This window comes from Hordeum vulgare, chromosome 5H (assembly GCF_904849725.1).
Source record: "Hordeum vulgare subsp. vulgare chromosome 5H, MorexV3_pseudomolecules_assembly, whole genome shotgun sequence".
Classification (NCBI taxonomy): Eukaryota; Viridiplantae; Streptophyta; class Magnoliopsida; order Poales; family Poaceae; genus Hordeum; species Hordeum vulgare.
The window spans coordinates 430,890,244-430,907,579 of NC_058522.1; positions in this window are offsets into that span (position 1 = coordinate 430,890,244).

Consider the following 17,336-nt stretch of genomic DNA (forward strand, 5'->3'; position numbering starts at 1 on the left):
ACACAATTTCGTCTTGAAATTTTAGTGAGAGATCACCTCATAATGCTACCGTCGTTCTAAGCAAAATAAGGTGCATAAAAGGATTAACATCACATGCAATTCATAAGTGACATGATATGGCCATCATCACGTGCTTCTTGATCTCCATCACCAAAGCACCGACGCGATCTTCTTGTCACCGGCGCCACACCATGATCATCCATCAACGTGTTGCCATCGGGGTTGTCATGCTACTTATGCTATTACTACTAAAGCTACATCCTAGCAAAATAGTAAACGCATCTGCAAGCACAAACGTTAGTATAAAGACAACCCTATGGCTCCTGCCGGTTGCCGTACCATCGATGTGCAAGTCGATATTTCTATTACAACATGATCATCTCATACATCCAATATATCACATCACATCGTTGGCCATATCACATCACAATCATACCCTGCAAAAACAAGTTAGACGTCCTCTAATTTTGTTGTTGCATGTTTTACGTGGTGACCGAGGGTATCTAGTAGGATCGCATCTTACTTACGCAAACACCACAACGGAGATATATGAGTTGCTATTTAACCTCATCCAAGGACCTCCTCGGTCAAATCCGATTCAACTAAAGTTGGAGAAACAGTCACTTGCCAGTCATCTTTGAGCAAAGGGGGTTACTCGTAACGATGAAACCAGTCTCTCGTAAGCGTACGAGTAATGTCGGTCCAAGCCGCTTCAATCCAACAATACCGCGGAATCAAGAAAAGACTAAGGAGGGCAGCAAAACGCACATCATCGCCCACAAAAACTTTTGTGTTCTACTCGAGAAGACATCTACGCATGAACCTAGCTCATGATGCCACTGTTGGGGAACGTCGCAAGGGAAACAAAAATTTTCCTACGCGCACGAAGACCTATCATGGTGATGTCCATCTACGAGAGGGGATGAGTGATCTACGTACCCTTGTAGATTGTACAGCAGAAGCGTTAGTGAACGCGGTTGATGTAGTGGAACGTCCTCACGTCCCTCGATCCGCCCCGCGAACAATCCCGCGATCAGTCCCACGATCTAGTACCGAACGGACGGCACCTCCGCGTTCAGCACACGTACAACTCGACGATGATCTCGGCCTTCTTGATCCAGCAAGAGAGACGGAGAGGTAGAAGAGTTCTCCGGCAGCGTGACGGCGCTCCGGAGGTTGGTGATGACCTTGTCTCAGCAGGGCTCCGCCCGAGCTCCGCAGAAACGCGATCTAGAGGAAAAACCGTGGAGGTATGTGGTCGGGCTGCCGTGGAAAAATCGTCTCAAATCAGCCCTAAAACCTCCGTATATATAGGTGGGAGGGAGGGGAGGAGGCAGCCTCAAAACCTAAAGGTTTGGCCGAAATTGGAGGTGGAGGAGTCCTACTCCAATCCTACTTGGAGTAGGATTCCACCTTCCCACTTGGAAACTCTTTCCACCTTGTGTTTTTTCCTTCTCAAACCTTATGGGCCTTAGTGGGAACTTATTCCAGCCCACTAGGGGCTGGTTTATCTCTTCCCATAGCCCATGAGACCCCTTGGGGCGTGACACCCCTCCCGATGGTCCTCGGCACCCCTCCCGACACTCCCGGTACACTACCGATGAGCCCGAAACTTTTCCGGTAATGCACGAAAACCTTCCGGTAACCAAATGAGGTCATCCTATATATCAATCTTCGTTTCCGGACCATTCCGGAAACCCTCGTGACGTCCGTGATCTCATCCGGGACTCCGAACAACATTCGGTAACCAACCATATAACTCAAATACGCATAAAACAACGTCGAACCTTAAGTGTGCAGACCCTGCGGGTTCGAGAACTATGTAGACATGACCCGAGAGACTCCTCGGTCAATATCCAATAGCGGGACCTGGATGCCCATATTGGATCCTACATATTCTACGAAGATCTTATCGTTTGAACCTCAGTGCCAAGGATTCATATAATCCCGTATGTCATTCCCTTTGTCCTTCGGTATGTTACTTGCCCGAGATTCGATCGTTAGTATCCGCATACCTATTTCAATCTCGTTTACCGGCAAGTCTCTTTACTCGTTCCGTAATACAAGATCCTGCAACTTACATTAAGTTACATTGCTTGCAAGGCTTGTGTGTGATGTTGTATTACCGAGTGGGCCCCGAGATACCTCTCCGTCACACGGAGTGACAAATCCCAGTCTCGATCTATACTAACTCAACGAACACCTTCGGAGATACCTGTAGAGCATCTTTATAGTCACCCAGTTACGTTGCGACGTTTGATACACACAAAGCATTCCTCCGGTGTCCGTGAGTTATATGATCTCATGGTCATAGGAACAAATACTTGACACGCAGAAAACAGTAGCAACAAAATGACACGATCAACATGCTACGTCTATTAGTTTGGGTCTAGTCCATCACATGATTCTCCTAATGATGCGATCCCGTTATCAAGTGACAACACTTGCCTATGGCCAGGAAACCTTGACCATCTTTGATCAACGAGCTAGTCAACTAGAGGCTTACTAGGGACAGTGTTTTGTCTATGTATCCACACAAGTATTGTGTTTCCAATCAATACAATTATAGCATGGATAATAAACGATTATCATGAACTAAGAAATATAATAATAACTAATTTATTATTGCCTCTAGGGCATATTTCCAACAGAAAATGGGCGGCCCGGCAACGAAATTTAAAACCCCGAAAGACGTCCGACGATAGACCGACTATGGTGCCGCTACGGTCGACCGTTCGGGTACTAGACGGACTCCGATTGCGATGAAACTTGACAGGCGGCCTACCTATATTAAAATAAGACCGCACGTCAAATTCCAACCCAATCAAAGAAAGTTTTCAACACACTTTTTAAAAAAAGATTTAAAGGATGCCGCGGGCATGTGCGTGTGTGATCGGGCTCAGAACGGACAACGACGAGAACCGGCAACTACCAACGGATGCAAGTTTGAAAACTGGCGGCAACGGAGATGCTGATGCAATGCTGATGATGCGCATGATGCGATGATGAATACGAGAGGCAAACAAACCACACGACGAGAACGAAAAGAAAAGGGGAATCTTCTGGAACGTCGGCATCGGGCTGTCACAATGGTTTATGATTTGGGCTATCCCACGCGCACATAACTGTACGATATATTGGGAAATAGCAAGGTCTATGCCGCAACAAAAGGGGCTCTTGGTATTACAATAGCTTATAAAAGGAAACTGCCACCATAACCTCCACACGCTTCTCAAACCTCACATCGCCATCGCCTTCTGCTACGGTAACAAAAGTCCTTCCTTGGCGCAAGGAATTCTTCTTGCTACTTCTCTTGTTTGCGTCGGTTTTTCCCTTGAAGAGGAAAGGGTGATGCAGCACAGGAGCAGTAAGTATTTCGCTCAGTTTGAGAACCATGGTATCGATCAAGAAGGGGGGTCTCGTCAAGTCCAGAGTACTTGCGCAAACACAAACAAGCTTGCACCCAACGCTTCAAAGGGGTTGTCAATCCCTTCAAGATTGTTTGCAAAGTGAGATCTGAAGGCGGAAGTGCAACGAAGTAAAAAGTGTAAGGCTGAAAATATGGTGTGGAGTAGACCCGGGGGCCGTAGTGTTCACTAGAGGCTTCTCTCAAAATAGCAAATATCACGGTGGGTGAACAAATTACTGTCGAGCAATTGATAGAACCGTGCAAAGTCATGACGATATCTAAGGCAATGATCATACATATAGGCATCACGTCCGAGACAAGTAGACCGATACTTTCAGCATCTACAACTATTACTCAACACATCGACCGCAATCCAGCATGCATCTAGTGTATTGAGTTAATGATGAACAAAGTAACGCCTTAAGCAAGATGACATGATGTAGAGGGATAATCTCAAACCAATGATGAAAACCCCATCTTTTTACCCTTGATGGCAACAACACGATACGTGCCTCGCTACCCCTTCAGTCATTGGGTGAGGTCACCGCACGGTATGAACCCAAAACCAAGCACTTCTCTCATTGCAAGAATCATAGATCTAGTTGGCCAGACAAAACCCACAACTCGAAGAGAATTACAAGGATATGAAATCATGCATAAGAGAGATCAGAAGAAACTCAAATAAGATTCATAGATAATCTGATCATAAATCCATAATTCATCGGATCTCGATAAACACACCGCAAAAGAAGATTACATCGATAGATCTCCATGAAGATCATGGAGAACTTCGTATTGAAGATCCAAGAGAGAGAAGAAGCCATCTAGCTACTAGCTATGGACCCGTAGGTCTATGGTGAACTACTCACGCATCATCGGAGAGGTCATGGTGTTGATGAAGAAGCCCTCCGTGTCCGAATCCCCCCTTCGGCACGGCACCAAAATGTGCCCCAGATGGGATCTTGCGGAGTCAGAAGCTTGCGGCGGCGGAAAAGTACTAACGATGATCTCCTGATTTTTTTGGGATTTTTAGGGAATATATAGGCGCAACCCCTAGGGTAGAGGGCGCCCAGGGGGCCCACAAGCATGTGGGCCGCGGCCTCCCCCCTGGCCGCGGGGTGGGGGCTTGTGGGGCCCCTAAGGTCCCCTGCCTTGGCTCTCAAGATTCCCGATCTTCTTCCGTTACGGAAAAAATCTTTTCGGGGATTTTCTTCCGTTTGGACTCTGTTTCAAAATCTCCTCTGAAAGTGGTCAAAAGCATGGAAAAAACAGGAACTGGCACTTGGCACTGAGTTAATAAGTTAATCCCAAAAAATATATAAAAGGCATGCAAAACATCCAAAGTTTGACAAGATAATAGCATGAAACCATCAAAAATTATAGATACGTTGGAGATGTATCAAGCATCCCCAAGATTAACTCTGCTCGTCCTCGAGTAGGGAAGTGATAAAGAATGAATTTTTGATGTGGAATGCTACCTAGCATAGTTGTCCTTTGCAACTTCTTTCATGTGACATGAATGTTCAGATCCGTAAGATTCGAAACAATAGTTTGCTATTGACATGAAAACAATAATACTCCAAGCAAACTAGCAAGGTAGTCATGAACTTTCAAAATAACAAGGCCAATGAAAGTTATCCCTACAAAATCATATAGTCTCGCTATGCTCCATCATCCTCACACAACTAATGTAAATCATGCACAACCCCGGAATTGGCCAAGTAATTGTTTTCACACTCTTACTTTCTCAAACTTTTTATAACTATCACGCAATACATGAGCGTGAGCCATGGATATAGCACTATAGGTGGAATAGAGTGTGGTGGTGGTTGTGACACAAAAAGGAGGAGATGGTCACATTGACTCGGCGTATCAAAAGGCTATGGAGATGCCCATTAATAGATATCAATGTGAATGAGTAGGGATTGCCATACAAGAGACACACTAGAGCTATAAGTATGTGAAAGTTCAAAAGGAGGACTAGTGGGTGTGCATCCAACTTGCTTGCTCACGTAGACCTAGGGCAATTTTGAGGAAGCCCATCATTGGAATATACAAGCCAAGTTATATAATGAAGATTCCCACTAGCATATGGTAGTGACAAAGCAAGAAGCTGTCAATCATGAAGAACATGGTGCTATTATGAAGCACAAGTGTGGAAAAAGATAGTAGCAATGTCCCTTCTCTCTTTTTCTCTCTTTTATTTTTTTCATTTGGGCTCTTAGGCCTCTTTTTTTCTTTTCTATTTTTTTTGTTTTTGTTTTTGGGCTCTTTGGCCTCTTTTTTTATTACTCACATGCGACAATGCTCTAATAATGATGATCATCACACTTTTATTTACTCACAACTCAAAGCTTAGAACGATGATGACTCTATAGGAAATGCCTCCGGCAGTGTACCGGGATGTGCAACGATCTAGCTTGGCGTATGACGTCAAAACATCTCGCTAGCTATCTTACGATCATGCAATGGCAATATGAGAGTGACGACACAAGTCAAGAGACGGAACGGTGGGAGTTGCATGGAAATATATCTCGGAATGGCTATGAAAATGCCATAGTAGGTAGGTATGGTGGCTGTTTTGAGGAAGGCATATGGTGGGTTTGTGTACCGGCGAGAATTGCGTGGCACTAGAGAGGCTAGCAATGGTGGAAGGTGAAAGTGCATCTATACCATGGACTCACATTAGTCATGAAGAACTCACATACTTGTTGCGAAAGTTTTTATTAGTAATCGAAACAAAGTGCTAAACGCATACTCTGAGGGGAACGGTTGGTAGGTGTTAACCATCACGCGATCCCGACCTCAACACAAAGGATGACAATCAGTAGATCAATTATGCTCCGACTTCCTAACATAACGGTTCACCATACGTGCATGCTACGGGAATCACTAACTTCAACACAAGTATTTCTAGATTCACAACACCCTACTAACATAGCTCTTAATATTACCGAATCCACGTCTCAAAACTAATTGAGAGGAATCAAGACTTCTCTTTCTACTCAATGCACATGAAGATGGAGGTTTTTGCATCCTCTTTGGGTACCTATCACATTTGGGACTACTTTCATAGCATAAGCCAACTACCAAATCACGCACTGTCGTGCTCTAAAAGATATAGGTGAAGCACTAGAGCAAAAGTTTCTAGCTCAAAAGATATAAGTGAAGCACTATGAGCATTCTAGCAAAATCACGATGAGTGCATGTTTCTCTCTCTAAAAAAGGTGTGCAGAAAGGATGATTGTGACACAACAAAAAGAAAAGACTCCTAAGATACAAGACGCTCCAAGCAAAACACATATCATGTGGTGAATAAAAGTATAGCTCCAAGTAATGTTACCGATGGATTGAAGACGAAAGAGGGGATGCCTTCCCGGGGCATCCCCAAGCTTAGGCTTTTTGGTGTCCTTGAATTTGGCTTGGGATGCCTTGGGCATCCCCAAGCTTGAGATATTTCCACTCCTTATCACTTTGTCCATGAGAACATCACCCAAAACTTGAAAACTTCACAACACAAAACTTAAACAGAAACACGTGATAACATTAGCACAAGAAAACAAACTACCACCTCTTTTGGTACTGTAGCAAACTTGAATTCTATCTATATTGTTGTTGGGCTTCTGTATTCTCACTTTTCCATGGCTAGTACCCCCCGATACTAACCATAGTTTCATCAAAACAAGCAACCAACTCAACAAAAACAGAATCTGTCAAAAACAGACCAGTCTGTAGCAATTTCTATACTTCGTATACTTGTGGTACCTCAAAAATTCTGGAAGATTACTACTGCCTGGGAAAAAGGCATATAAACCAGCAGCAAAAAGAATCAACTCAAAATATCTTTCTAAATAAAAATAAAAAATCATCTCGTGAGCGCAAAGTTTCTGTCTTTTTCCAGCAGGATCAAACAACCATTACCAAGACTAGTCATAAAGGTTTTGCTTGGCTCAAACACAAAAATAAACACAAAAAACACAATCACAACAGAATTATGGAAGTGTGGACGCAACAAAACAGAAAGAAAAAGATAAATTCATTGGGTTGCCTCCCAGCAAGCGCTATTGTTTAACGCCCTTAGCTAGGCATTCAATGATGCTCTCACAAAAGACAAGAATTGAAGCACAACGAGAGCATCCTAAGGCATGTGAAAATCACATCTAAGTCTAACATACTTCCTATGAATAGGCATTTTATAGGAAAACAAATTGTCAAGACAACCAATAGCTGCCATATGCAAGGAAGAAGAAAGAGACAAGAGCAATCTCAACATCACGAGAGGTGATTTAGTAACATGAAAGTTTCTACCACAATATTTTCCTCTCTCATTACATGTGGGATCATATTTGAATTCAACGATATAGCTATCAGATAGGATATTCTTTTCATGATCCACATGCATGCAAAGTTGACGCTCTTCAAAAATAGTGGGATTATCATCTAAAGTCATGACATCTCCAAACCCACTTTCAATAATATTGCAAATATCATATTCATCTTGAGGCTTGAACAAATTTTCAAGATCAAAAGAAAAATCATCGCCCCACTCATGATCATTGCAACAAGTAGTGGACATAGCAAAACTAGCATCCCCAAGCTTAGGGTTTTGCATATTTTTAGCACGATTGTCACTAATAGAATTTATAGTGAAACCATCGCAATCATGCTTTTCATCCAAGGAGCCTTCGTGATTCACTTCATAAATTTCTTCCTCACAATTTTCAGATTCACGCATCTCAAGCAAAACTCCATAGAGAAAGTCAAGTGCACTCAACTCACTAGCAATTGGATCAACATAGTGGATCTCTTAAAGAGATTAGCAAGTGGATGATGATCCATGTCACTAGATTTTCAGCAAGCGAAGATGCAAGCATATTGAGGGCACATGACAACACAAGCAAACAGAAAGCAAGCGAAAGAAAAGGGCGAGTGAAAAAGGCAAACGAAAAAGGCAAAAATTGGTGAAGTGGGGGAGAGGAAAACAAGAGGCAACTGGCAAACAAAGTAAATGCAAGAGATGAGTTTGCGACACTTACTTGGATGAGTTCTTGACTTGATCCTCCCCGGCAACAGCGCCATAAATTCTTCTGCTACGTTAACAAAAGTCCTTCCTTAGCGCTAGGAATTCTTGTTGCTACTTCTCTTGTTTGCGTCGGTTTTTCCCTTGAAGAGGAAAGGGTGATGCAGCACAGGAGCAGTAAGTATTTCCCTCAGTTTGAGAACCAAGGTATCGATCCAGAAGGAGGGTCTCGTCATGTCCAGAGTACCTGTGCAAACACAAACAAGCTTGCACCCAACGCTTCAAAGGGGTTGTCAATCCCTTCAAGATTGTTTGCAAAGTGAGATCTGAAGGCGGAAAGTGCAACGAAGTAAAAAGTGTAAGGCTGAAAATATGGTGTGGAGTAGACCCCGGGGCCATAGTGTTCACTAGAGGCTTCTCTCAAAATAGCAAATATCATGGTGGGTGAACAAATTACTGTCGAGCAATTGATAGAACCACGCAAAGTCATGACGATATCTAAGGCAATGATCATACATATAGGCATCACGTCCGAGACAAGTAGACCGATACTTTCAGCATCTACTACTATTACTCCACACATCGACCGCTATCCAGCATGCATCTAGCGTATTGAGTTCATGACGAACAGAGTAACGCCTTAAGCAAGATGACATGATGTAGAGGGATAATCTCAAACCAATGATGAAAACCCCGTCTTTTTACCCTTGATGGCAACAACACGATACGTGCCTCGCTACCCCTTCTGTCACTGGGTGAGGTCACCGCACGGTATGAACCGAAAACCAAGCACTTCTCCCACTGCAAGAATCATAGATCTAGTTTGCCAGACAAAACCCACAACTCGAAGAGAATTACAAGGATATGAAATCATGCATAAGAGAGATCAGAAGAAACTCAAATAAGATTCATAGATAATCTGATCATAAATCCACAATTCATCGGATCTCGAGAAACACACCGCAAAAGAATATTACATCGGATAGATCTCCATGAAGATCATGGAGAACTTTGTATTGAAGATCCAAGAGAGAGAAGAAGCCATCTAGCTACTAGATATGTACCCGTAGGTCTATGGTGAACTACTCACGCATCATCGGAGAGGTCATGGTGTTGATGAAGAAGCCCTCCGTGTACGAATCCCTCCTCCAATAGGGCACCAGAACGTGCCCCAGATGGGATCTTGCGGAGATAGAAGCTTGCGGCGACAGAAAAGTACTTTCGATGGTCTCGTGATTTTTTAGGATTTTTAGGTAATATATAGGCGCAACCCCTAGGGCAGAGGGTGCCCAAGGGGCCCACAAGCCTGTGGGCCGCGACCTCCCCCCTGGCCGCGGGGTGGGGGCTTGTGGGGCCCCTGAGGCCCCCCTGCCTTGGCTCTCAAGCTTCCCGATCTTCTTCCATTACGGAAAAAATCTTTTCGGGGATTTTCTTCCGTTTGGACTCTGTTTCATAATCTCCTCTGAAAGGGGTCAAAAACATGGAAAAAACAGGAACTGGCACTTGGCACTGAGTTAATAAGTTAGTCCCAAAAAATATATAAAAGGCATGCAAAACATCCAAAGTTTGACAAGATAATAGCATGAAACCATCAAAAATTATAGATACGTTGGAGATGTATCACCTTCCCTATTCTTCTGAGCTCCAAGCTCCATCCTCACCCAATCTCTTCAAACCTCTTCCCTAGTTCAGCCATGGTTGGCTCTGGCTCTAAAGGCAAGTGGGAGGCCTCCTGCATCACCAACAATGACATCTTGGAGAGGAAGCGCACCAGCTACCTATTGGCCAACATTGTTCACTGCGCTCCGGAGAAGGGCCAAGTCATCCCCATGCCAAAAGAAGGCGAGAGGGTGGTGTTCATTCCCCACTTCCTCCGGGGCCTCGGCTTCCCACTCCACCTCTTTGTAAGGGGTTTGATGTTTTACTATGGGTTGGATTTCCATAACCTCCCTCCGAACTCTTTCATGCATATTTTGGACTTTATCATCATCTGTGAGGCCTTTTTGCGGGTCCAATACCACTTTGGTTTGTGCTTCAAAGTTCCCAATGTCAAGCCGAATGTAGTTAGCGACGAGGAGGCAGACCGTGGGGGAGTGATAATTAGCAAGCTCCCCTTGGTACAATGGTTGGACGGTTCTTTCATAGACACCGTTGAGTATGGCAGTAGGAGTGGTTCTACATCACCGAACCACGTGACGCGGAGTGGGCAACACCCACCGGATTTACATCCAGACCTCCCACCACACTAGTGTCATGGACGAAGAAGGGACTATTTGGGGTCAACCGAGGAGGTGGAGTCACTTCAGAGGTGTGTCTCCCATATGGTGAAGAAGAAGATTGAGCTCACCAACGTGGTTCAGGTCATGCTACGCCGCCGTCGCCTCCCTTGTCAACATCGGGCTGCCCCTATGTGGTCCTATAGTCCGGATGACTCGGTCAACGTGCACCATTTCTACCGCATCACTCATGACAAGCTGTGGAAGGTGTTGTTCAAGCCGCAAAAGACTTGCCCAGCTAAGGAGGAGGACATGGGCCTTGATGCCACGCACCCTCTCGGAGAGGTAAAATTTCATTATTTGTGTTCGGACATTTCCCTTTAATAAGGCTCTTACCCCTCTTTCCTCCACATTCGTAAATCTGGCTAGAGAAATCCAAACGGATCAACTGACCGACACCGTTTCCCAAGGGCCCCAAGACGGCTTTACTGACGGCCCTGCTAGTCGAGAAGCTGTACATGGTGTCGAAGAAGAAGAAAGAGAAGAAGGAGGCTCAAGGTGGCCTCCGCTCAAAAAGGGCATCCAGACACTAGCTCCGAAGACACACATGCCTCGTCTTCTCTCGAGGGAGAGAAAGAAGTGGGCAGGGAGAGAGCGACTCCTCTCACACGAAGAAGAGTGTGGCGTCCAAAGACGTCGAGGGAGATCTACCTCCCACCACCCTAAAAATGCAATGTAGAGCCAAGGTGGCCCTGTTTGATGATGGCTCAGACTCCGCCGAGGAGTCTCAGGCTTTCAAAAGGGTTCCTTGAAGGAACCTCGGGTCAAGCCCCCGGCGCAAAGGTATGAATTCGGAAATCATATCATTTTTACGCATTAAGGTTTTGTTATTGACTATGCACACACCTTTCCCATTGCAGTCCATCGCACGACTTCCCCATCGACCAGGCCTCAGAAGGGGACTCCCCACCAGCTGAGCTAACAAAGAGAGGGACCGCATCCAACAACACCCTCCCCTCGGTTGTCGAGGAGATAGGTGAAGTGGTATCCCGAAGAACCCTCCTTGAGCTAGACATAAGGGGCGGGGGTGATGATATCATGGCTCAGGCTAACACCTCGGTTGTTGAAGATCAGGATGGCGAATCCCTTCTCGCAAGAAAACATGAGGATCTTGATCAACCTGAGCTCTCCTCAAAGACAGTTGTGGAGTCCTCCAAGCCTCCGGAGTCGTCTATTCTAGCTTCTTCAAGAAGTGAAACTACAATGCCGCACCCGGATACGCCGGTAACAGAGTGGACCCAAATCGGGTGGCCGGCCCTGATGGAGGAGGGTGTAAATGACGCCCGTAATAGAGATGATCAAGTTTGATATGATATGATATCAATGTTATGCAAGTTGACGATGCAATTGCTCTTTACACTTGCTTAAAATCTTTGCTTTTCTTTCTTTTGGTGATTATATTTTGTATGGCCACTATGTGGGACATGCATAAACAAGATAGCAATTTTGTATGCAGGTGCAAATGAAACACAAAAGATACTAGTATGACACCACAATATGATGGTTATGGTGTTTGCATGCAATTGTAGCTATGCAGTGCATGTATCACTAATGTGCACAAGTAGCGTGGCCGGCAATACTTTATGTCTAGTCTCGATAGGCAAGTTACGCAAGTAGGCTCGGAGTAACAATGCAATGGCAAGGATGTATGTCAAGGGTGTCGTCACAGTTACCATCCTTTCTTACGGTGAGGTGTCAATTGAGAATTGGTTGGCGATGATTCAGGGCGACGATGAGCGGCGATGTTCATGTAGAACCACTCCTAATTAGCCGAAACACCTTAGGAAGTGACGGGACTCGCGACTCCAATTTTCAAAAGCAAATGGGTTGCGGAAGACAATGGCGGAACAATTGCGGAAGAAATTGTGTAGGAAAATGGTGGAGAAAACTTAGCATGGATATGTTTATTCAGATGTCCGGGCTGGATCGATCGTCCAACAGTCTGGGTCGTACGACGGCTTTCGGTCGTCCAGGTGGCTCGATCGTTCGCCACGTGTGGACCATCCAGTGGATGAACTTGAGGCGGAATTTGAAGAATTTGCCAAATTCAGACGATTCAACCAGCGAAAAGGCTGGGAGTGGTGAGGAAGAGTTAGATCCACTTGTTCACAACGAAATCCACGGATCCAAATCAACAAAATCTCTTCAAATCCAACGAATCCCAGAAATTTTGGTATGGCTATTTTTGTGGGAATTTACGAAATTAGGTGAAATCAAAGCAAAAATTGGCTAGAAAGTGGGGGATGAGACTCCAAGGTGTGAATGAACCTGGCTCTTGTTACCAATATGATATAGGACAAACCCGTGGATGTCGATCTTTTCACACTTGGAGGGGGAAAATCAAGAGAAACACAAGAACTCAAGAACAATCCTCAAATCACAAATCCACTAGATCGACATAAACACATGGGGATACACGGTCCAAAGTCAACGAAAGGATACACGTAATCGTAGTCTTCCCTACGAGAGGGGCCTTGTATCCGCGAGGGGATCTTCCCTAGAGTAGGGGCCTTGGCATCACTATGGATCTTCTCACATGGAGGACATTTCCATGGGAGGAGGATAGTAGATGGAGCTAAGCTCAACAAATGGTTGTATAAACATTAGCTAACCCTAGAAAGGAATAGGTGGTGGTCTGTTTATAGTCCAAGACGAGATAGGGGGTTGTTAGAGCATATTTCTTCGCATGTGGTTTTGGTAATTGATGACAATCCCTATGAGATATCTTGTAGTGATTGCCATCAATTATCCAAAGAATGGTCATAAAGACACAAGCTTGATTTAGACTAACACAAAGATTAAATCAAGTTGATCAACACACAAAGCGTACAAGATGTACCGAGAGGGATCAAGTGATCCCATGGTATGGTAAGCATTGTCCATTGCGCTTTTGGGTACTTACCCGTGGTCTTCGTGAGAGTTATATGTGGGGTTAGGTGTGTTTCCATGGGCTTGCGTCAAGAGGAAGATTTCATTCAACCGATGAAGGATGACATCAAGTGGTGATCTTCTTCAAGATTGCGGTGTGCAAGTTCAAGTGGAGGACCACGAACATATCATGCTTGAATCTTACTGTCCATTGTGGTGGCAATGGACTTGTGAACCTGTGATGAAGAGTGGCTCTCCTAGAGTGAGTATGGGGGAGCAATCAACTAGTCTTCATCAAACTAACGCAATCAAGAAAGGTGGTATATCTTGAGGAAGTCAATATCATCACCATCTAGCTCAAGTGGACTATGTGCAAGGTATAGGTTTTAACTTGATAGGTTTTTCTATTTAGGATAGATTGTCGTAATGTCAAGGGGGGTTCTCAAGTGAGTAGCTTGATCGTATCGTTCGTTGAGAGCTCAAACCATTTGCATCCTTGCATCATATTTCTTGGTTATTGTTTGGTGTTTCTATTTGTGAGTTTTGGAGCTTATGGTCATCTTTATGACAAGCTCGAGTTCATCAAAAACGGAGTTCATGTGCATCTTCTATGATGTTTTCGATGTTGGAGTTTTTTGCCGGTTCTTCACTCATAGAGGTTTCACATCTCTATTTAATTGGCAATTTTTACTACCTCTTCTTAATATGTTCCTTTCGCCATTGGGTAGCTCTTGCCGTCCTGAATCCAACAAGCTTGAGTTTGCTCAATTTAGAGCTCGTATGCGAAAGTTATGGCAGTTCTCGTATTCATGCTTTTCATCGTGAAAAGGTCCAAGCGGTACTACCTCTCCCACGAGCGGTACTACCTCTCATAAGAGGTACTACCTCTGATAATAGGTACTACCTCTCCCCCGAGTGGTATTGATGACCCACAAGTGTAGGGGATCTATCGTAGTCCTTTCAATAAGTAAGAGTGTCGAGCCCAACGAGAAGGAGAAGGAATCTGATAAGCAGTTCCGAGTAAGGTATTCTCTGCAAGCACTGAAATTATCGGTGACAGATAGTTTTGTGGTAAGGTAATTTGTAACGGGTAATGAGTGTCAAGTGTAGTAACGGTGCAGCAAGGTGACCCAATCCTTTTTGTAGCAAAGGACAAGCCTGGACAAACTCTTATATAAAGCAAAGTGCTTCTAAGGACACATGGGAATTACTGTCAAGCTAGTTTTCATAATGCTCATATGATCCACGTTCGTTACTTTGATAATTTGGTATGTGGGTGGACCTGCGCTTGGGTGCTGCCCTTACTTGGACAAACCTCCCACTTATGATTAACCTCTCTCACAAGAATCCGCAACTACGAGAGAAGAATTAAGATAAATCTAACCATAGCATGAAACATATGGATCCAAATCAGCCCCTTACGAAGCAACACATAAACTAGGGTTTAAGCTTCTGTCACTCTAGCAACCCATGATCTACTTATTACTTACCAATGCCTTCCTCTAGGCCCAAATAATGGTGAAGTGTCATGTAGTCGACGTTCACATGACACCACTAGAGGAGAGATAACATACATCTCAGCAAACTAACAAATGAATACCGGATTCATATGATTACTTATAACAAGACTTATCCCATGTCCTCACGAACAAAAGTAACTACTCACAAAGCATATTCATATTCATAATCAGAGGAGTGGTTATAATAATAATGGATCTGAACATATAATCTTCCACCAAGTAAACCAACTAGCATCAACTACAAGGAGTAATCAACACTACTAGCAACCCACAGGTACCAATGTGAGGTTTGAGACAAAGATCGGATACAAGAGATGAACTAGGGTTTGGAGAGGAGATGGTGCTGATGAAGATGTTGATGGAGATTGACCCCCTCTCGATGAGAGGATCATTGGTGATGACGATGGCTTCGATTTCCCCCTCCGGAACAGAAGTTTCCCCGGCGGAATAGCTCCGCCAGAGCTCTAGATTGGTTCTGCTCAAGTTCCGCCTCGAGACGGCGACGCTTCATCATGAAAGATGTAATATGATTTTTTCCAGGTCAAAAGCCTTCATATAGCAGAAGATGGGAGCCGGAGGCCTGCCAGGGGGCCCACAAGCCTGCAAGGCGTGACCAGGGGGTAGGTCGCGCCCCTGGCTTGTAGTTGCCTGGTGGGTCCCGTGAGGTATCTCTTTCGCTCAGTATTTTTTATATGTTCCAAAATAATTCTCTATAACTTTTCAGGACTTTTTGAGCTGTGCAGAATAGGTCTGTAAGATTTGCTCATTTCCTGGTCCAGAATTCCAGCTGCCGACATTCTCCCTCTTCATGTAAACCTTGTAAAATAAGAGAGAAAATGCATAATTATTGTACCATGATGTGTAATAACAGCCCGTAAAGCAATAAATATAAATATAAAAGCATGATGCAAAATGGATGTATCAACTCCCCCAAGCTTAGACCTCGCTTGTCCTCAAGCGAAAGCCGAGATCGCTAAATATGCCCACATGTTTAGAGATAGAGGTGTCGATAAAATAAAATAAGGACATGAGGACATCATGATAATATTTAGAATACCAACTCATATTGACATATAATCTCTTATGCTAGAGTAACAATTCATTCACATGATAGAATATGAATCAAGAACTCTATTGAGAGCTAACAAACTATGATCTCAGTCATTGAAGCAATTCCAATTTATCATAACATAGGAAAGAGTAAATATAAGAGCTTGTAAAGCAAATCAACATACTCAATCATCTTATGGTCTTTCATAATTGCTAACACTCACGCGGTACTTATGAGGTCAAAGCTTCAATCGGACATAGATAAAGATAGGGGCTTACAATTTGCCTCCCTACTATTCACCTCAAGGGTAATGTCAACAGTAATAACTCATGATTACCCACATCCGAGTGGATATATGTGTCTAGATCATTCTTCAACATATGACGCTTGCCAAAAGATAAAGGCGAAGTAAAGGGAATGGTAAAGATCACCATGACTCTTTCTTAAGGGTAAGTACTAGAAAATAAAAGTAATAGATAGGCCCTTTGCATAGGGAAGCAGAGGTTGTCATACGCTTTTATAGTTGGATGCACAACCTCTTAATGCAAGAGAATGTCACTTTATATTGCCCCTTGTGATAAAGAACTTTACTATGCAGTCCTTCACTTTTATTTCTTCCATATCACAAGTTCGTATAAAGTTTATTTCCCTCACACCAATGGATCGTACATATTTAGAGAGCAATTTTTATTCCTTGCACCGATGAAAACTTACTCAAAAGATCTTACTCAATCCATAGGTAGGTATGGTGGACTATAAAGGAAAAACTGGGTTAAGGGTGTTTCGAAGCACAAGTAGTATCTCTACTTAGTGCGAGAGTTTTTGGCAAATATAGGTGGAAGAAAGCGACACATTTTGACGGATGTATACCCATCTAACTTCTATTCGGAAATAAGCAAACATAACTCATTATGTTGTCTTCCTTGTCCAACATCAACTTCTTAGCATATAATATTTTAATGAGTGTTCACAATCATAAAAGATGTCTAAGATAATATATTTATATGTTAACCTCTCTTTCTTTATTATTTCCGTATAATTGCAACAATGACCAATAACTCCGTTTTGCCAACTCTCAGCAAATTTCAATCAACATATCTTTAATATGTGAAGTCATCACTCCCCATAAAATCATTATATATACTCTTGCTTTTATTCTATATTTCTTTTTCTCAGGATCATAGCAAGCAAG